At 44.3% G+C, this 21,749-nt stretch overlaps 1 protein-coding gene across 3 annotated transcripts in view; it reads right to left on the bottom strand.

Moving 5' to 3' along the window:
* The window catches only part of PPP2R3A (protein phosphatase 2 regulatory subunit B''alpha), a 194,274-nt gene that overhangs the window by 102,127 nt on the left and 70,398 nt on the right, over positions 1-21,749 (bottom strand). The gene's annotated exons all lie outside the window — the stretch shown is intronic.

The raw sequence follows: 21,749 nt of genomic DNA, 5'->3' as shown, positions 1-21,749 counted from the left end.
CCAACGCAATTACAGCACATGAGCAGTCAGCAGATAATCGCTCTGTTGTGTGATAAGCGGCCCTTGTGTACAAACACGAATTAGGCCCTTTATCTCTTTCCGAGGCTTAGTACATCTGCCCCACTATCTATTAAGCGCCTTGAGTCCTATTGAAGAAAGGGCGATTTTTAAAATTTTATTCCTTTGAATTATCATTGTATAATTCCACCTTTATACAGTAGTCCACTCACACTGTGCATTCTGCAATGCCGCGTACACCTAAGACAACATTGCAAACAATGACATGTCGTCAACGATTTCCGTTGAACTCCCTGTCAAAACAATATATGACCAACTGAACGATAAAGTGGAGTAAAAAGAGGTGGTAACAAGCTAAGTTATAGAATTTACTTAAAAACAGTATAAATTCTTGGGACTAGTGACATCGCTGAGGCGTGAGGCACTACAGGGACATTTTAAACAGGAGAAATAACGTTTGAATCCTACACAACATTACATCTGACAAAATGTAGCAATGCTCCTCTCAGAGAGGCATAGACTTTTCCATGAGGTCTTCTGAATTTAAGCACGTTGCAGCCTGTCAGCAAAGATTGTCTCATCCTTAGCCACTTTCCAAAATAAACACAGAGAAGCTATGAGAACACAGGCGGAAGACTGCACGTTGGCGATGATGATGTCATTTATAGTCAGGCAGATTCCACACAGGGCTTTTTTACAGAACTGTTGTAATTAACTGTCCTTTACTTTCGATTGTTTCCAGATAACAGGGAGATATTGCACCCCAAACTGAAGCACTGGGGGACACGTTTGTGTAGAGAAACAGTCCTGTTTTATAGACTAACTAATGGCCACACTACGCCTAATAAAAACTCCCAGTGAATAGTCCAGCCTCAAGGCGAAGCTGTAACCCTTACTTCATACTAAATATTCTGTATATTATGCGTATAAATGGTAGCTCTCCAGAGGGAAGATTTTTTTTTACAATATAGCTCAGCCACAAATTCAGCTGACAGCCTGAGGATGAGTAATGCTGTGTATACACGGGGAGATTTTGTGTTTGATTTTGACTATAGAGGGCCAGATGTATCAAGCTTCAAAAAGTGATAAAATGGAGATTGATAAACAGCCAGTCAATCAGCTCCTACCTGTCATGCTACAGGCTGGGTTTAAAAAAAAAAAAAAAAGACTAATAGGAGCTGATTGGCTCGTTGTTTATCACTCTCCGTTTTATCACTTTTGGAAGCTTGATACATCTGGCCCTCTATGCCGATTCGATCCTGATGGGCACTCCCGTTTAGTGTAAATTGAACAGTAAAATAGACTGTGCAGGCGAGTACTGTATATAGTACAGATCAGTCCAAAACGGATGCGTTTTGCGTACTGTCCGTTTCAATCAGAAATCGAACGGCAAGCAAAATTGCACCTTGAGTACGCACCTTGAGTGGCACTTGTGCTGTGAATCAGGGCGTCCGTCTCTGGAAGCATTGATTTATTATGAGTTCTTTACATAGCGCACACATATTAAACAGCGCTGTATTCCACAGAATATTTGAAGATTTACATCAGTCCCTGGCCCAGTGGCCAATACAATCCATATTCCCTACCACATGCACACACGTGCATTCTAAAGTTAATTTTGTTGGAAGCCAATTAACCTACCAGCATATTTTTGGATCGTGGGAGGAAACCGGAGTACCCGGAGTAAACCCATGCAAGCATGGGGAGAACATACAAAATCCACACCATTAGGGCCATGGTGGGAATCAAACCCATGACCTTAGTGCTGTGAGGCAGTAATGCTAATCAATACAACGTCCCTGCTACCCTTGCATAGACTTCAAGAATATGGGAGAACACAAGGCCTGTAACCCACTAGCATTAATATGTCCTTAAGAATGCCTGCTTAATGCCATCACATGTGATATGTGGTGTGTGCCCAGCACCTACAATGGGTAAACAGAGCATGCCGCACTCAAGGGACGCTGCACATGTGCCACACCGCAGACTCAAGTGGGTAAAAGCGCTATCCTATTCATATGCTATTTATAGTGTTCATAAAACATTTCCATAGTAAGTGGATAGTTGTCCTTCGTCGTCATGGCAGCAGTAACATACTGATCTAACTGGTCTATACATTGTTAGAGCCATCTCTTAGTATAAAGGACTATTGCACATACAACATTACAGCTTCTTCATTAATAAAGTGATACAAGTATCTCAACCCGGGGCCACTGATGCTAGTGAATGGCTGAATATGTGACCAGAATAGATTGAAGCTCAGCTCCTTCTCAGGGGTGTATTCAATGCGGCCGGTGAGGGGGCAGAACTGCGGGGATCGCTGAAAACAAGCAATCCAGGCCGCTCACCCTAATCAACGTTCCGGGAGAATCCTCGCTGTTGGATGATGGCGAAGATTACCCCGAACAGCGAGGCTCGCGGCTAATGCAAGGAGCCCGCTGCATTTAGCCGCAACCCTAGCGGTTTTAGCGGAAGCATACACCGTTTCCCGCTCGCTCCAAAAAAAGAAGGGGGAAACAGCATATGCAGGGGCGGTGTCAGTTGACTACTGAAACCGAGCGGAGACAGCGAGCAGTCAGCACTGCTTTCCCTCCGCATTGAATACTGTCCTCAGCATGAACATTGCAAATCACACAATATTTCAGAAGCCCCTTAGATCCCAGTTATGGGTTACCCTATACAGGAACTTGGACTTCCTTAATAAAACAAAAACAGGTCCACACCACAGACCACCCCCTCACATACCAAGCATAGCTCCTGTAAAATAATCCCATAATCAACACCTATATAAAAGTTTATATTAAGAAAAAAAAAAAGTGGGTACATTTACTAAGACGGCAACCAGATTCTCTCTGCAATCTTCTTGAAGGTGCTAAATAAATAAGCAGAACCTGATCAGTTGCTAAGGGCAACAGCCCAACTTCGATAGAACTCCCATTTTAGTAAGTTTACCCCTGAGTACCCAACCTATGCCTCCTTCACTGTGCAAAGTCACACACCATCACCTCACTGGCAGCTTAGGAGTTAAAGAATGCTGATCAGTGCAAAGTGAACGTGGGGAAAGCAGAAGACAGAGCGATAGAAACGATCAGACTTTCTAGAAGTTAAACAAGGCAGCCGCAGGGCACTCCGTAAAGCATTAGCCGGCCGGCTGGATTCCCTGATCTGCCTCCCACCCAATCTTCCCTCCCTTGCCTCTCCTGGCATCTGGAGCCACAAAGGGGGCAATGTGTGAATGGCTCTCTGGTTCCTCCCTCATTCACCCACAGAACAAAGAGGACCTGTGTTGTAAAGTAACATTTCCTCTGACAGCCCTGCCCTCCCATTATTGCACGCTGCTCTGGCAGACTGTGGGCATCTTACGCACAGTTATGAATGCTTTGTAACCTTTGATTCATGAAGCCGCAGTTCAAATAGGCTTCTAGGGCTTGCTAGTACTTGTAGTATCACAGCAGCTGGAAAGCCCAAAAAAGTATCAGTACTAATATCGGGCCTAATTCAGGGTCAGTTGTAGTTTTGCAAAAGAATCGAAAAATGACAACTGCTTTTATTAGCATGCGGATGGGGCCACAGACAAATAGATGTGTAGCCATCCGTTCCCAGGGCTGCACATCCCCTGGTAAGGTGGGATTTGCAGGGCAGGCGGATGGCGGCTAACTGCTCGTTAGGCTCTGAACACTCGCTGCCCAGCAAACAGGTCCGAATCAGGCCCATAGTGTGCACGGGGCTTTACGATGTGTGTTTTCAAGGTATCCCCAGAAATAGTTCCGCCTGTAACTCTACGGTGTTCGCCATTAACACACTTATATTCCAGCTAGACGATCTGGAAAACATGCCCTGTTCTGGTTCCGTGAGGACAGGGTCTGGGAAACACTAATTACAGCTTGCCTAGGTGTATTAAGGATAATGTTACATTATATGAAGTTATTACCCTCTAGATCAGTGGTTTTCAACCTCGGTCCTCAGTGCACTCATTATTCACTGACACATTTCAAAAGATCACAGGTGGAGCTAATTACTTCACACTTGTGATTCTGTGTGAGACCTGGAAAACGTGCACTGTTGGGGGGGGGGGCAAGGTTGAGAACCACTGCTTTAGTAGATATGTTCCCAAAATTTGACCCCATATTTAAGACCTGGCCTGACAAGAGACCTCACCATGGCCCTTATTCTGGTCGGTGCGGATATATCAGCGTGCGTTCGGGCCGCGAAGGTTTTGTGTCTGCGCATGTGCAGAGGCGTCTCTGCGCATGTGCGAGCTGGGCGTACGGCCAAATCCCGCATGATATGTGAACACTCCGAACAGGGGGTGGAGAGGGGCGTGAAGGGCTATTTGTGCTCATTACCATATGTATACTCCCCGGGTTTCATAGGCGTTCCCATGCAAACGCTGGGCGTACATATGGTAATGCGGCCGTGACGCACGTGTAGGGGGAGGACATATGACATTGCCGGATGTCAGCTGCCCGCCCAGATCCCTGCTTTTGCACGGAAAAATGTCCGTGTGGTCTGAGGTTGCGGGAGCTGGTGGAGCACTTGGTCCTGCATTCGATGGTCTGCGACCATCGAATGATGGGGGAGGTTCCCTTAGATGGAGGAGGCGTATTCCCTGTAAAATACACGTGCGGTCAGTTCGGCCAGCTTCTTACCGCGTACGGACGGAGTTGGCAAACCGTATGGAAGGCGGGGTTCCGCACCAACCAGAATAAGGCCCCATGAGTGAAACTACAGTACAGGCTTTTTTTTTACGATTACTTTATGAATCCTAAAGTGATTTCACCATACTGTAGATAATTTGCACAAGATTCTAGGATCTGTCCTTTAATTACGCATATGATGGATTATTTTATGTAGTGGAACATCAAACCAGCTGCAAGTAATAGAAAGAGGAATTTCCAGAGTCTCTTCCCTATTTCACATAACAAATTAACCATGAAACAGACTATTTATCTGCGGCTAACTACCCATTACAATCTAGTTCGCAATAGGGGCTTTTGGAACTAAATTACTAGTTTTAGAAATTGATGATGGGTTTTTCCAGAGACATTTGCCGGGATTAGGGTTATCCATAGGCCAAAATGTGCGGATGACTGTTTTGTAGAGGCCATTTTCTCATCTGAAGCTCAAAAAAAAAAAAAATCTGTCTTAAGCTGTGTACACACTGTGTGATTGGGCCGGGAGATTTTGAGTTGATAGTCAAAATAGCCCAGAAGGTTAGCCAATAACACACTGTGGGTACAATGCGGACCATTACGCCATGCGGCATCCCAGTCACCTGGCAAAATAGACCGTGCAGGCACATCAATTTGGACTTAGCTGCACGTCTGTGTGTTACTGGCCGCCAGTATAAGTGCAGCTGCTTCTTTGGATGCAGTTGCTGACCATGACACGCCTGCGTATGGCTAGCCACTCCCGTTACCATCCAGAAATGCCGAATAAAATTGCATGCATCTGTGTGCAATTTTCATCTGCGTCTGTGAAATAACAGTCAGGACACAGAATGAAAACATTGTGTACTTACATCGAAAGGATGTGTATCAGTGTGGTTCAAAGATAGTACTTAGACATGGAATAGGTTAACAGGGTTTAAAAGGCTGACAATTAAATGGTTTGGGTCAAATGGTCATCAGGTAGCTCCCCAGGAGGGCCTCCATACAATTTGGCACTTGACGTGCCATTTTTTTTTACATACGGGTGAATTCAAGGGAAATCGAAGGAGATAAATCACGTGCTAAAAAGCACCCGCGATGTACCGCGATTCCGATTTACTCTATGTTCTGCACATACGACCTCTGACTCCAATCCACACTGGATCCAAAAATGTGGCAAACTGAACAAACAGAGAAAATGATAACACTACACTAACTCCATTTCCCTTGCAGAGTATAATAAAATCCAGCATTCAGGAAATTATACTACCTGAACTAAAAGTATCCGCTACACCAGCTGGTACAGCGCCAAGTGCTGTGGAACTTCAACTCCCAGTGCTCCACGGGAGGTTTCTGTCCTCCCTGAGGTCGCCATAGGGTTGCCTACCCCCTCGGAATGGCCGAGAGGGTCCTGGAAATCGGGTCCCCATCCCACCCCCCTCCCCCCCTGGAAAGAGGGGCAACCCTCCTGGAAAGCTGTTCGGCTTCTGCACCCAACCCCCCCCCCCCCACCCACCCTCGGCAGGGGGAGTCTGCAGGTCAAATGACGTGAATCACGCCATTTTAGCGCCACCCACCACAGTGCAATGCCCCCGAGCTGGCTGCCCTCTCCCGGAAAGGGCAGCCAGAAAGTAGGTAAGTATGATACAAAAGGAGGAAGACATAAGATTTCTTGTTCCAGCAATGGAGGTGCAGGGAACAGACTGTGCCTTGAGGTCATTACACCCAGATATTCAGAGCTGGGTGGGGTATATGAAGGACGGCTTACGATTGATTATGTCAAGCTGTTTGATGTGGACCTAGACTGATACGCCAAGCTTTTCAGTGCTTTGTGTCCATGTATACACAACACCCATGCCCAAACAGTGTACATGTTATACTTCATGCTTGTGCTTTCTCTGCTAGCACGTTCTCTTTATCCTTGCAGTACTATGGCTAAATGAATCGCCCGCCTATATTTCATGTGTGACTAAATAAGGGATACACCTTGTGATGGATGTCTAAACCGTACTAGAAGACCAAAGGCGATGTATGAATACATACTAGAAAGTGTTGCCATCCAGTTTCACACAAGCTTTCCAATCATAGCTACAGTATATAGAGCCTGAGGTGTAAAACTTATTAAACCCTTAGAGCATTGGTTCCCAAACACTTGTAGGGGTGCCCTGGGGTTGGTGGTCCAGTAACAATTAAAATTTGTGGCTAAAGTAAAAAAGCAACTCTAGTGCTTGTGGTTTGCCCATCATAAAATGTGATGACAAACTGAAGCAAATCCTGTACCTCACCACATAACAGACCCTAAGGAAGTATATAAACCAAATTTACTTGATTTTATATTTTTTTTCATTTACTATCAAGAAACTAGGGGTGCCATGAGACAAATTCTGATACTCTAGGGTGCCATGATTTCAAAACGTTTAGGAAGCACTGCCTTAAGGTCCATACACACTGGAAGATTTTGCCCAGCATGTAGGGACAGCGATGATCGTTCATCGCTGGGGAAAAGCCGCTCAGTGCATACACACTGAGCCGATTTCCCCCTGCCCGGCACCGTCAGCAGGGGGAGGACAGCTTTGCATAGTGCAGCGCTATGCAAAGCCATCCTCAAAGCCGCTCATCTGCTGGTATGCTGGTAATATTAGCAGATGAACAGCTTTCCTGGCGATGATGCAGGAGTGCGCAGCAGCGCTCACCGGTCATCACTGGGGCATATACACTGGGCAGCTTTGAGCTGAAAGCCGCTCAAACATACGACTTTGGCGACTTTGAACTTACAGCTCAAAGTCGCCCAGTGTGTATGGGCCATTAGAGAGAAATACCATGAAAAAATGGGGAGGGGAAGTGATGCCAAAATCCTGCCTTGCCTTCTAGGCTCATAAGGTGCCTAATGAGGTCTGAGGGGTTTATATATGAAGCAGTGATAAGGGAGGAGAAGAGGTCCATGGCAACCAATCAGCACTGAAGTAACAGCTATAATTTGCATAATTTAAAATGATGCAATGCAGCCAATTGTAACTTCTCTTCTGGCTTACTTCTCCTCCATTATAACGGCTTCATACATCTACCCCTGAGAGAGCTGGTGCACCGGGCAGGTTATGTCACTAGTCAATGTTCTCCTCCATAGTGTTATTTCAGCTCCCAGGTCACCCACACTCTGCATTTTCAATCTCCTCCGGCGGCTCAGCTGAAGAACTGGCGGTCCATTTCTTATGCAGATACAGCCATAGTCACACACTGAATGTAGGCATGCTGTATATAAATGTAATCAGGATAAGCTGCTTGTGCGTCCCATTCACTCCATTTTGTGAATAAGGTGCATGTAAAGGCAAAAGCTGCACAAAAGGACAGCTGCTTCTACAGAGTCATACGACCCTCGCGTGTTATGTGTAACGCAGCTTGTATCGCTTGGAAGATCGATGTATGTGGACACATAAGAAGGAGAATTTGAAACAACAAAAGAAGATATGTGCTTTACAGCCGGCTACATTACTTCTATATGTGTAGCAGTCTATAATCCGACCTGTCAGGAGAATAATTACATCTTATTTATGAGCATTATATACACAGGCGAAACCTCCGGAGGGCCCCAATGCATGGGGGTGTCCCTTCAATATGGATCAAGTTCCAGACTGTGCACTTGAATTACACAGGTTACAATAAATTATACAGGACTAAAGTATGCTGTACAATGCATGGTTGTTTTGAATCTGGTACATTGCCATACATGTAATATCAGTATTCACTGTATATATTTCTAAAGGGTCCAAACCATGCACTTGTTATACTGTATAATGGTTAGACATGCCTATGTACTGTAAAAAAAATTGGATTATAGATCTTGGATTTGTCAGCTCCCGATTAAGATAAAATAGGATAAATAAAAACTAAATGTGCAGAGCAGAAGAACGGTACCGTTAATATAATATACACATTGTTTAGCATGGCTCCTATCTACACCAATGTTCTGGTCGTCAAGCGCGAATATAGAATGACATATTGTCATGGTAACCGTATATTTTAATTTCGATGACTGTGTTGAAGTAGGCATGGAAAGCTTTCAGCTGTAGAACGCCAATACTGACCTATTAGAAAGGATTTGCCTATAGTGTAGATCAGCACAGAGGACTGTTAAACAAAACGTATACATAGGAGTACGGGCTAAGCCGTTCCATTACCGCTCCCACTAATGAGCGCAAATTGCTGAGAATCTTCCAGTTGTGGCTTCAGAAACCATATGATGTAAGAAAACTGGAAGCAATTTGTAAGTAAGCTCTGTGAAACGTCAATATGGGGAGGTTAGAGGAAGCAGACAGCTAGTTGCATTATATGTGATCTACATTAAAGTCAATTATGTCACGGCTATATTCTAGGGAATAACCGCAAATGTTGCACCCTCTGGAAAAGACATGAATCCCAATGAGCCCACAAATTAGGCCCTCATGTGCCACGTCCCAATAGGCACCACGCACACAGAGTTGCAAGGAATGTGGTTTTAATGGACGATGCCACTGAAGCCATATTCACTACCTTAGGCTAAAGCCAGTGTCTAAGGGGCCTCAATCGGGTGATCACACTGCGCACGGTTCCGGTCTACAGCAGAAACCATGGTCATTAGTAACAGATCATCCTGGGTGCAGGAGACCCATCACAGGCGGGCATGTCAACTCAGTGTGATGGGCATGTAGATTATTTCCATGCTATTCTGCCAAGAGACACGTTCGAACTGCCCAGTTGTACCCCTAAATCTCCTGTTTAGATTTATGTCCTCAGAAACCGACCAGAGATGCACAAAAATGCATTCAATTATTTTGCACATTATGCACAAATATTATGCACATATTATTCCCAGAGCTATGCCCCCTACTAATATCTCTATCACTGTTAACAGCACCATCATCTCCCCCGTTCCCCAACTCCGCTGCCTGGGTGTCACTCTTGACTCCTCCCTCTCCAAGCCCTGGCCCATTCTTGCCGGTTCCAGTTACGCAACATTGCTCGCATCAGGCCCTTTATCTCACAGAGTTCAACTAAGCTGATCATCCACTCATTGGTCATCTCACGGCTCGACTACTGCAATGTTCTCCTCACCGGCCTCGCTCAATCCCAACTGGCTCCTCTCTAATCTGTCCTCAATGCTGCAGCCAGGCTTATCTTCCTCTCCCGCCGCTCTAATTCTGCCACTCCCCTTCAACAAAATCTGCACTGGCTTCCATTCCCCTACAGAATCCTCTTCACCTCACACTCACATACAGGGCCATCTCTAATTCCATTGCTCCATATATCTCTAACCTCATCTCCATTCATACACCCTCCCGCCCTCTACGGTCGGCTTATGACTGTCGTCTCTCCTCCACCCTGATCACTGCTTCCCATGCTAGAGTACAGGACTTTGCCCGTGCTGCACACCTTCAGTGGAACGAACTCCCTCGCTCCATTAGACTCTCCCCGACCTTGCAAAGCTTCAAATAGGCACTGAAAACTCACCTATTCATCAAAGCATACCCTTCCACTGCATAAACCAGATGGTTCTCCTACCCCTTGCCTGTTTAATTCCTGCTATCTAACCACCACCCCCTCGCTTGCACCTCTTGTAATCTGTCTGTCTCCCCTTCCTACTAGATTGTAAGCTCCTCCGAGTAGGGCCCTCTTCCCTCCTGTTGTCAAAGCCCACTTCTCTTCACATTTCACTCACAGCTCTCCTATACTCCAACACTCAGGGCCTTATTTTAGTTCACTCTCTGACAAAATCCTTCTTATATGGATAAAACCATGTGCACTGCAGGGGGGCAGATGTTACTTGTGCAGAGAGAATTAGATTTGAGTGGGGTTTTACTTCAAAGTAAGATCTATATTGCAGTGTAAAAATAAAGCAGCCAGTATTTACCCTGCACAGAAACAAAATAACTCACCCAAATCTAACTCTCTCTGCACATTTTACATCTGCCCCCCCTGCAGTGCACATGGTTTTGTCCATCTAAGAAGGAATTTGTCAAAAAGAGTGAACTAAAATAAGGCCCTCAGTGACCATCTTTGTCCGCATACTCATCTCCATCATTGGCATCTAGCCTCTAGTTGTATGTTGATTGAGTCCTCACTACTTATATCCAAGCTGTAATGTGTATTGAACTGTGGCGCTCTTTATTTGTACTGTATTTTTGTTATTTATTCAATGTTATGCCAAGCTTTGTCTCCCTGTATTGTTCCTTTGTACGGCGCTGCGAAACACTTGTGGCGCATTATAAATAAATTTATAATAATTATAATAATATGCACATGTGCGGTATGCGACTGCCCAGCTACTGTATCTGCAGCCATATAAGGAGAGGTGTCAGTACTGACTCAGGACCTCAGGGAGTAAATGCTGTGCAGTGACAGCAAAACACAGCGCATCTGGGTATGGCCACTATTGGTAGACACCCGAAAATGGCCGACATTGTCTAGGTCTACATTGACAAAAGATAGACACTGGAAAAGTGATTTTTCCAGATTATATTTTTGTGTCTGTCGACATGGACACCGTATAAAAGTGTAGCATGTCCGCTCACACCATTATATTCTGCCTCTGTGCCAACTGGGATGGTATAAAGTATGAACAATTTTTTTTTTTTTTTTTTATAAATAAACAACTAACTAATGTCGACCATAGTCATGTTGAAAAAAAAAAAAGATTGGGCCGGATTAGATTTGTTCGCAACCATGGCAACCGATATATGACGATATGATGCTGTGTGTACAGACACAGGGGTAGATGTATGAAGCACTGATAAGGTAGGAGTTGTGAGCCAGAGGAGAAGTGGCCCATGGCAACCAATCAGCACTGAAGTAACAGCTTTATTTTGCATAATATAAAATTATACAGATTGGTTGCCATGGGCCATTTCTACTCCTTTATCACTGCTTGTATCAATGCCTATTTCCCTATAGATTGTAAGCTTGGGCCCTCTTTTTTTGACTGTCTGTAAACACCCAGTTTGAAGTAGCACGGTCTCCTTTTGCAAAGCGCAACGGAATATGCTGCGCTATATAAGAAACGGTTAATAAATAAATAATAAATACCTCTACCCCACAGTACTCAGACCGCAGATGCGGGAAGGAGACAGATTGTGCTGCATTAGCATTTTAGCGGTACAATACTGCACAAATGATTCCCTGAGGCTGTGCCGAACTGGTCAAATCAGAATTAGGCCCTTTATCATTATATGTTGCAATACTGCAGGAATTACCAAATATTATATATGAGATTATTCTCTATACATTTACTAAAGATTGGCATTAGCTTTTTTTCCCCCTCAAGCTTAAAATATCCCTGTACCTAGGTTTTATTTTATTTCTTTTAAAATAGGGAGGCCACCAAGTACAGACGGGGCTAATATTTAACGACCATAATCCACTGTGGTCAATGCCACATGGCCTTGCGTCGTTTCACTTGAAGTTTATATTTTTACAGCTTTTTAAATAGTTGTTTTTTTTTCTGGTCCCTTGTAGATTGTACAGAGGGGGGTTGTGTGTAGGCTGGAAGGAAAGGAAAATGCTGACAGGACAAATAGCTGACAGACACGAGTCTAAATATTTGCATTATATGGTTCTAGGCCTACTGTACGTGTATTACATGCCAAGTTCCCCCCCAAAAAGGCTTATTGACATTGCTTCAAATGGGAAGCACAAAGAAACATAACACTAATATATATATGTATACAGGATAAGATGTATAACTCTAGGGAGATTATGAAGGGGAGGGGGAGGGGGAGCTAGTAACCAGTATATACGATTAGCAAACTTGTAGATTGTGGGTGAATAAGAATATTAGTCACCCGACAGAAATCCTCAACATGAGATACGTTTTCTCCACTCATCACTGCAGAACGTCTCCTCCCCAGCTTGGAAGTGCGGTTGGACCAATTCTCCAAGCGTATAAACAGCAATCAAAGAGCAGAGGTTTTTAATTAGCTGGAGGAAACCTTAATTAAGTCTTTTGCATCTGAGTGTATTAATCAGAGCACCCTGCAGGGAGAATTTCCTAGGATTTGCAAACTATAAAAGGCAGTCACCGCCCTGGTTTACAGAGCTCTGCGCATCTGGAAACGATCGGTTTGTGCCAGATAAATTGTGCTCGTGTATTAGGCACATTTGCACTTTCTGCATTAATCGGCTTTGCTAAAAATACAGTTTGTGCCAAAACTTCAGTGACCCCACGAGCCCCCAAAGAACAATGTGTAAATAACTAGGAAATCCAAATGCATATTGGAATCCAAGTGATTCTCAGGAATATCTCTGTGTTGGGGCTTTACAAACAAAAGCATTCATGTAACGATGGAATTAATGCAACAAGTTCCAAAAGCCATTTAACCATTCCAGCTGAATATACATATAGGATATATCATCAGCGATGCTCAGTACTGTGGATACAAACCTAGGGTGTGAGATTTAATTGTTTTAACCACCGGCAGCCAATAGATGGCGCCCAAGGGAACTATGCAATTGTTGCACCGTTCCGGTGTGATCTTTCTGCTGGCACCTATGAAGCCATGCAAGCCAAGCAGAGGCCTGGAAATCTCTGTGCTACCACAAAGATCCTTCCTACCCTAAAACGCTGGTGACGTGTTTCCATTCTCACACACTGTGGCTGCCGCGGTCCACTCCTTACCCTTCAAATGGAATCGGACTATCAGTGACAATCTTACACCAACCTTTGTCCTATGGGCAGAAGCAAAATGTGTTTGCACATATGCAGAATGGGTTCTGCGCATGCACAAAGTACCAAAAATCGGTACTTTGTGCAGATTGGTGCTGAACAGGAATTGAGGTCCACCGTGCACAAAAAAATGTATTGGTCCTCTCCACTGAGCACCAAACGGTCTCTCTGGTTCCCATGAAATCATTCCGATGTATGGCCAGCAATGTCTGTACAAGAACTATTCATTAGGAGTTGCACCATTGTTGCACTTAATGGCAAATGCTGGCTGGAATGGTGTAAAGACAGAGGCAGGTGGGGAAGTTTAACTGGAGCAGCACACCTGTCAAACTGTAAAGCAGGTGTCCCAACATGATCTCGGGGAGGACAGAAAATCCCCCCTTGTGAAGCAGAAAGGCTTGAATCTGAATTGACCTTACGTTGACATCACTTGCCTTAGTAATATATTGTTAATGCCCCCATCCACACAATGAGTTTACACAGGTAAATTATGGTCTTCTTGTGTTATAGAAGCAACGTCCTCAAAACAGGTCCACTTGTATTCAAATGGAACTAAAAATATCTGTTTACATTTTATTTTCTCAATGTTCCCATTAGTTAAACTAAAAAAGTGCTTAAGGTTTGACGGTCAGATGCGTTTTGTACTTTTTAGTTCAGAACACATCGCATGCAGTTCACATCGCACAGTGTTTCTTGTGGCTTGCGATGTGCATGCAGTACTTTTTGCACTAGATAACATCTAGTTCAAATTGCACGCTGTTGTAGCCTATTGCATGCGATTTAAACTACAGTAGATGCACATCGAGCGCACATCTCCCCGTGTGTGGGCACCTTAAGCCATATTTATCAAAGCTTGTAGAGAGATGAAGCATCAAACACAGCTGCTGACATTTTTTTCAAAACACAGGGTCAGATGCACTAAGCTTCAAAAGTGATAAAATGGAGAGTGATAAACAGCCAGCCAATCAGCTCCTACCTGCCAGCTCACAGATTGTGTTAGAAAATGCTATCACTTTTGAAGCTTAGTGCATCCTGCCCACAGCCTGTAATAATGGAAGTTAGAAGCAGAGTGGGTGATACTTTATCTCTCTCTACTTTAGACTTTTTTCACACTACAACCTTTGGTTAAAAAAAAAAAAAAAAACATAAATGAAACCTGAAATACCTGAAATAGGTCAAGGGTTGGAAGTTTGACAGTCAAAAGGTCGACATGAGGTTTTTTTACGTGTTGTTTTTTTTAACTGACATGTGCAGACTTGCGGTATTACATGCCCTACCATCCACTACGGCATGGCTGTAGAATAAAATAGTGTGCAGAGCGCAGCGAGGCACCGTGCCTGAAGCATGCGAGGGGACGCGGTACATTTTGATATTGCCGACATTCGGGCCAAAAAAATAATGAAACTCACGTCAACCTTTTGACTGCCAACATTGCCATTGCCGACCTTCCAACCCTGTTGACCTATTTCAGGTGTCGACCTAGGGGAATCGGTACATCTGTCAGACCAGACTTAGGTCTACAGTCATTAGGTCGACCCCTAGTGGATGGTAGGGCATGAAATACCGCCTGTCGGCACATGTCGGCTCAAAAAACAGTGAAAAACTCTTGTTGACCCAATGACTGTCGACCTAGAACCATGACGACCTTTAACCCTATCGACCATGGGGCCAGTCGACCTTCCGGGGTCGACCTAAGTGTGGTCTGACAGATGACAGTTTCCCGACCTAGGCCAGTGATGGCTAGCCTTGACACTCCAGCTGTGGTCAAACTACACATCCGAGCATGCCCTGCTACAGTTTTACTATTTGGCCATGCTAAAACTGATGCAGGGCATGCTGGGATGTGTAGTTCAACAACAACTGGGATGTCAAGGTTAGCCATCACTGACCTAGGCCCTGTCGACCCAATGAATGTCGACCTAAATTTGGTCGACGCAATGACCCATACCTACAGTATTAACTGAATATCGATATACAAACTCTTTCTCAAGCAATGGACATGTGATGATCTATTAAGAGCCAGGACATAAACCAAGCTGTTGAATTACTTGAGTACTAAACACAAAGCCACTTGTCTGTCCCTGCTCACGGGGCCCAATGGGGCCTCCACCAACTTTTGAATTCTTAAAATCACTCACATCAGTCAGGTTGTTAGCAGTGCTGCATATAACAATCACTGCTTATCCGCGGTATTCCTTGCATGTCCACACTACTTTCTGTCGGTGCTTTGAGTAGACTGAATAAGTAACTTATTAAAATGTCTTCTGTTGAAGTGCATTAAGCCTTCCTCTATCCTTTCTTCAGTGGGAGGTGGGCAAATAGCAGATCAGCAATCTTCACCAAATACCAGCATCAGGTAATGCTTGGCTCTTAGGACAGTCTGTGGGACACGCCTTTATCAGGGCCCTCAACGTGTATTATAAATTCTCATGTTTCTCCATAGAAAACAGTCACTTATTTTACTTCACACAAAAAAAAAAACCCCACTTCAAATAAAAGTTTATATAATTTCAATGTCAGTTTATTTTACCTATAAACAATAGCAGAATGCAGATTTCACAACATCCATTTTGAAAACGGAAAAAGCAGAAAGAATAGAGAAGACTCGCCGAATAGTCTCTCACAGGCCTCAAAGATACACACATGCAGCTGTGATGTGGCTGTTAGGTTCACACTTTTAGGCTACTTACACACTTGGGTAGATGTATTAAGCAGCATTAAGTGCACATTCTGCTAGTTATCTGGGGGGGGGGGGGGTCCGGGGGTTAACATTGTCTTAAAATGTATCAAGACTTAACGTGCACTAGGTACAGCCCCCCAATAAACGCTTGGTGTGGCGGTCCCCTTCAAATCCCCTTCCGTTTACGGCTCGGGGTATGTATGGCATACATCGCCTGTTAAGCTGCCCATGGCCAGCGTCTCCTATTCCCACTGCAGGGACAACACTAACCCTGCTGCTGGCTCTGGGCTGTGCTGGAGATCTTGCAATAATAGTGAGATGTTGCACATGCCCATTACAGCATTTTTTTTATGCACATGCGCAGTACAGAGCGGGCACCGATAAGGAGAGCAGTGTAGGCAGAACATAACGGCTCTCCTTATCAACAGAAGGGGATGCGGGGGGGGGGGTTGTGTTAATGCATTAGGTTGTTACGGGTGCCCGCTTCTCCTCATTATGCAGGAGAAGTGGAACCTGCTATTTTACAATCATAAAGGGCACATTACTACATGTATTTATTTACAGTTTCTTATATAGCACAGCATATTCAGTTGCGCTTTACAATTTGAAACAACAGTGATTAAACAAATTGGGTAGATACAAACCGACATGGAGGTAGGAGGGCCCTGCTCGCAAGCTTACAATCTATAGGGATAATAGGATCCTTTATACAAAAAAAGACAGACGATAACGATTTCCGTTGAACTCAGAACAAAAGATATAAAGCATACACACTGAAAGATTTCAGACAATAAAGAGATATACAAATGGTTTGCTTTACCCACTGACCATCTTGTTTAAAATTAAAATAAAACTGTATCCATCGTTCGTGCACACTGAATGATATGCATTATAATACCATTAAAATAATATCTTTATCGCATACTGTTGGCTTTAGTACTACTGTCAATTCACATATCCAAATAGATCTTTTCTCTGGCATAGAACTTGTGCATATTCTACCCTGGCAAAGCTGGGCACAACTTGAGCTTCGTCCACCTCTGAAATTAGTAGCACATCTCTGAAAACGTGACATTATGGACACACAATGAATCTACCTCTATATTCAATATGTGGAGGGCTGTACTTCCTAATTAGCACAGCTGCTCTCAATATTTAATGCGTAAGTAGTGCCACAAAATTTAGCAAGCTTTAACTAAATACATTTTAAAAAAGCCATGTTATGCATCAAGATATATTTTATTCAGATACAGTTTCAGTCAGAAAAGTAAGTTATTAATAGGACTACAATTTAAACTTTCTATCCCAAAAATATTCTGGTGGCAGACTCAATTGTAGCACTGGCAGCTGAATTTCCTGCGTGTCTGAACTATTCAATTGCTGCTCCTGTCTGCCACAACCAGCTGCTGGCTAGCAAGAATGTATGAAAAATTGCCTGAGGTTTGAGCACTCCAACTGCACTTTCTCTCTATGGGCAATATTCTCCATGCATGGCGAGAGATTTTTTCTCTCGCCATGCACTCGCCCTGTTCCGGAGGGCTCGCTGCCTCTCCTGCTCCCACTATTCAATGTGGTTAAGACTCGCCGCCACTCGCGGCGAGTCTTAACCCCTGCAGCGGACGAGCGTCCATGGCAGGGAGCCGGGGGACGGTGGCAGCCAGAGAGATTAAAGTCTCCCTGGCTGCCCCAGAACATATGTAGAGGGGAGGAGGGCTCCCCGGGACCCAGGCAGCACAAGCTGCCCCCCCCCCTATAGCCAGCGGGGGACCCAGTATTCACTGCACTCGATCGTGCATATGTAATGATCGGGTGCAGTGAATATATGAATATCTAATGAGCGGCTCGAGCGCTCCGGCCCCCTGCTGGCTGCTCTGTGTAAAAAAAAAAAAAAAAAAAAAAAAGAAGAAGATGGAGAATTGCTACACGGAGAGACACGGCGAAAATCACTTAAAAAGACGGCGAAAATATCACATTGAATAGGGCGGTTCACTTTTGGAGAGCAAAATGCTCCTTCCAACACGAAAACAGCACAAACTCTCCATAAAACAAGGCAAATTTTTCTCATTGAATACTGGCCTTTGATCCCGCTAGTTCATTGAGCCTGCTAGTTTAGTCTGGTTTAGCAGCGTAAAAATCTCTTCCTCCTATCTCCAATGTAAATAACACAGGTAATTCAATAATTATGGGTGCAATTTGTTGTTCTGGGCGCTTATTAATCCTTACACTTGTTCCCAAACACACAGTGTTTAGCCATGTACATTGGACTTCTTGCACATTTCTACTCGCCACCTCAGGAGGCAGCCAGAAGAAAGGTGTCTTCCCCCGCAGCACACTGGCAGCCGAATGGAGCAACATTTGAATTGCTCTGTCGGGCACCATCTAGTGGTAGCCGTGGGAAAAACACATTTCATCACCCTCTAATCTCTGCATGTTGCCTATGCATTGTAACCTCACTTGACAGATTTCAGCTGCATGACCACCTGCTTTGTGAGAGAAAGCCAGTGAATCAATGTCAGCTTGTATCTCATTACAGACATATCTACAGACTGCTGGAATGAATATCATGCACTCAGCAGAGTCACCTATGAGAGTTACTGTGCTTGCAAGCCTTAAAGCGCTCCAGGGAGAAGAATTTTGGTAATCTAGCACAAGCAGTGTGTAAACTGTCCCTGCCAAGAAATCCTAAACTGCATTCATCAAGAGGAAACTTGCATCTACATGTATGGGATTCTAGAAGAGGAATAGACAATAGCCAAAGTAGTGACAGTCATTGTGAACCAAGCACATAATACTTCATACACTGTAAAGCGCACCAATCACAGGGCAGGTGACCGTTCTAGGTGCTGAAGCAATATCTTTGTGCAACCATTGATACATAAAGCTAAGTCCTCCTCAAGCTGCAGTAAGGGGAACTAGTTCATATACAGCTTAAGGTACCTTGAGCACCGTGTTTGGGCACCCAACTGGTTCTATGTTAAGGGTAACCTGGGCACAGGTGACTTAAGTAGTGTCTCAGTTTATAGGACTGATCCATCTGTGTTCAGCCACGGATATGAGCACAATTCTTGGGAACCAATGGGTTAAGTACCAAATCACATGTACACTCCAAAGCACCATCAATACCTGGAGCACTCACTGTATGGTTAAAGCCTTTTCATGTTAACACATTGATATAATATTGCAAAAGAATAACAGAGGCAAAAAAAGAAGGCTGTACTGTTATATGTATCAGATTTATCAAAGCATAAAAGTCACATTTAAGGCCCATACACACTGGGAGACTGAGCTGAATGTCGCTCAAAACAGCAGGTTTATGTATGCGTGTATGGGCCGGCGATGCACACTGCTGCATGCTCCCGCATCATCGCTGGGAAAGCCGCCCATCTGCTGGTAATACCAGCAGATGTGGTAATACCAGCAGATGAGCGGCTTTCAGGACGGCTTTGCATAGCGCTGCGCTATGCAACGCCCCCCTCCCCCCCTCCGTCGGTGCCAGACAAGGGGAAACCGCAGCCATGACAGTGGTCATCGCTGTCCATACACGCTGGGCATAGTCCCCAGTGTGTATGGACCTTTACTTTTCATACACTATGTAGACAAAAGAGATTGAACACAGACAGCAAAAAGAACAAGATTTTATTGAGGCTCCCCATGTGCAGTGATTACTGCAGACACCCTTCTTGGCACACTGAACCAGTTTTTGGGCAACCGTAGTCGGTAGGTTTTGCCATTCCACCTTAAGAACAGTGGCCACTCAGAATGGTTGTCAGCCTAGAACGCACCACTTGCTCCAGTTTGTATCGGGGGTTCCCAATAGTCTGAAATCTGAACACGTGTCTGCTGCAGGAGCACACTATTCCACTTTTGTCTACATAGTGTATAGAATACATGAAGGTAGAACATACCAACAGTTCTTTTTTTAAATGTAGAAGCCCCAATAGCAAACATTTGTGTAGTTTTTGAAAGGGTTACACTGCTGGGAAGGATCAGAAATCTCTGAAAGCAGATAGATAGAGTGCTGAATGTTTGCGTATGATACAAAGAATTTCTGTTAATAGCTACACAGTAGATCTCTACAAACGTTCAGTCTCTACACTTTCCAGATACAAGAAGCTTAGCATTAATCATATCAGCTTTTACTAAGGGGGTGGGAGATGTTAGTACAAAATACTGATGTGTAGTCATTTTCTCAGCAATACACAGATCTTGGTCTGGTTTGTTCTGTGTGAAAGGTAAATATCAAACACCTAAAGGCCCCCATACACTACAAAGATATATCTGACGCTGAAGTTGGATGCAACTTCCCTTGAACTCCCCCTGGACCTTCCCGGGAGTGATTCCATGAAATTTGGTACTTTGGTGTGAATTTTTGCATAAGATATAGCTCATGCCATTGATCAAGCAAGCACATGGGATATATCTTATGGTATACAATTGTACCAATATATATATCTGATGGGCTGGGTTTGGGGGCTAGAGGGACTGGAAACAGCAAACTTCCTGCAATATATCGCATGTACAAAAAGCACTCCTTTTTCCATTCAATTCTGAAAGATCACAGGTGCAGTAAGACAAGCTAGGGGCTCCTATCAGACACTCATGGGACCGCGGATCGGATGGAAAACATAAACGATGTGGCACTTTGCAGATGATATATCGACCCAAATCGTAAATCAGCCACAATCGTGCAAAATTGTTGTATGGGGGCCTTTATGCTGTGTACACACTTACAGATTTATCTGTCCAATCTATCTGGTGGGAACAAAAATCTGGCAATGTATGGAAGCATAGGAGACTCAACCATTTGCTCCCAAATGCTGGAATACAGACAATAGTAATTCAGTTAATTTTGGTTAAAGTCGTTTGATTTATCAACTTAAACCGAGCAATCCTTTTTATCTATTTACCAGTATTTGGGAGCAATTGATCGATTGTCATTTTCTCCTGTAAATTGACAGATTTTTGCTCCCACCAGACAGATTGGCCAGAAAGCTTTACGTGTGTACCCAGATTTAGGTAGTGGTTCCCAATCTGTACAACACTTGCAGGGGTGCTTCAGGTTGGGTGCCGGACGGGATCCCGACAGGCATTTACCCAACGTCGGGATCCCGACTGTCAAAACACAGACAGCCGGGTTCCCGACGGCCACCTGCTATTTTCCCTCATGGGGGTCCACGACCCCCATAGAGGGAGAATAGAATAGGTGGCGAGTGTAACGAGCCACCGTGCCCGCAAGGGGCTTAGTTGCGCTCATCATGCTGTCTGAGTCCGGCCAGTCGGGATCCCGACGTCGGGCTAATGACTGTCGGGATCCCGACTGTCGGACCGCTGTACCACACCCCTTTAGGTTGGTGGTCTAGGACCAAAATAAATTATTTATGGTTAAAGTGATAGGCAAACCCAGTGCTGGTGGCTGCCAATATTTAAACATGTGAACAGTTAGAACCAGAAATATGCCCACTTCCCCCATAACTGACCCTAAATGTGATCGGTAAGCATAATTACTTAACTTAATATAGATGTTTCATTTATAAAGAAGAAACTTTGGGACTAGCAGTGCCTTGAAAACAATGCAGATATTCTAGAGCACCTTGATTCAAGTAAGTTTGGAAACCTATGAGCAAAGGTTAGATTTACTAAAGTGTGGGCTTGCAGAGGAGATGATATTTCCCATAGCAACCAATAACAATCTACTTCTTTATCTAGAACC

The sequence above is a fragment of the Crinia signifera genome, chromosome 3 (assembly GCF_055691185.1).
Source record: "Crinia signifera chromosome 3, ASM5569118v1, whole genome shotgun sequence".
In the NCBI taxonomy this organism is placed as follows: Eukaryota; Metazoa; Chordata; class Amphibia; order Anura; family Myobatrachidae; genus Crinia; species Crinia signifera.
This window is presented reverse-complemented; position numbering and strand designations above follow the sequence as displayed.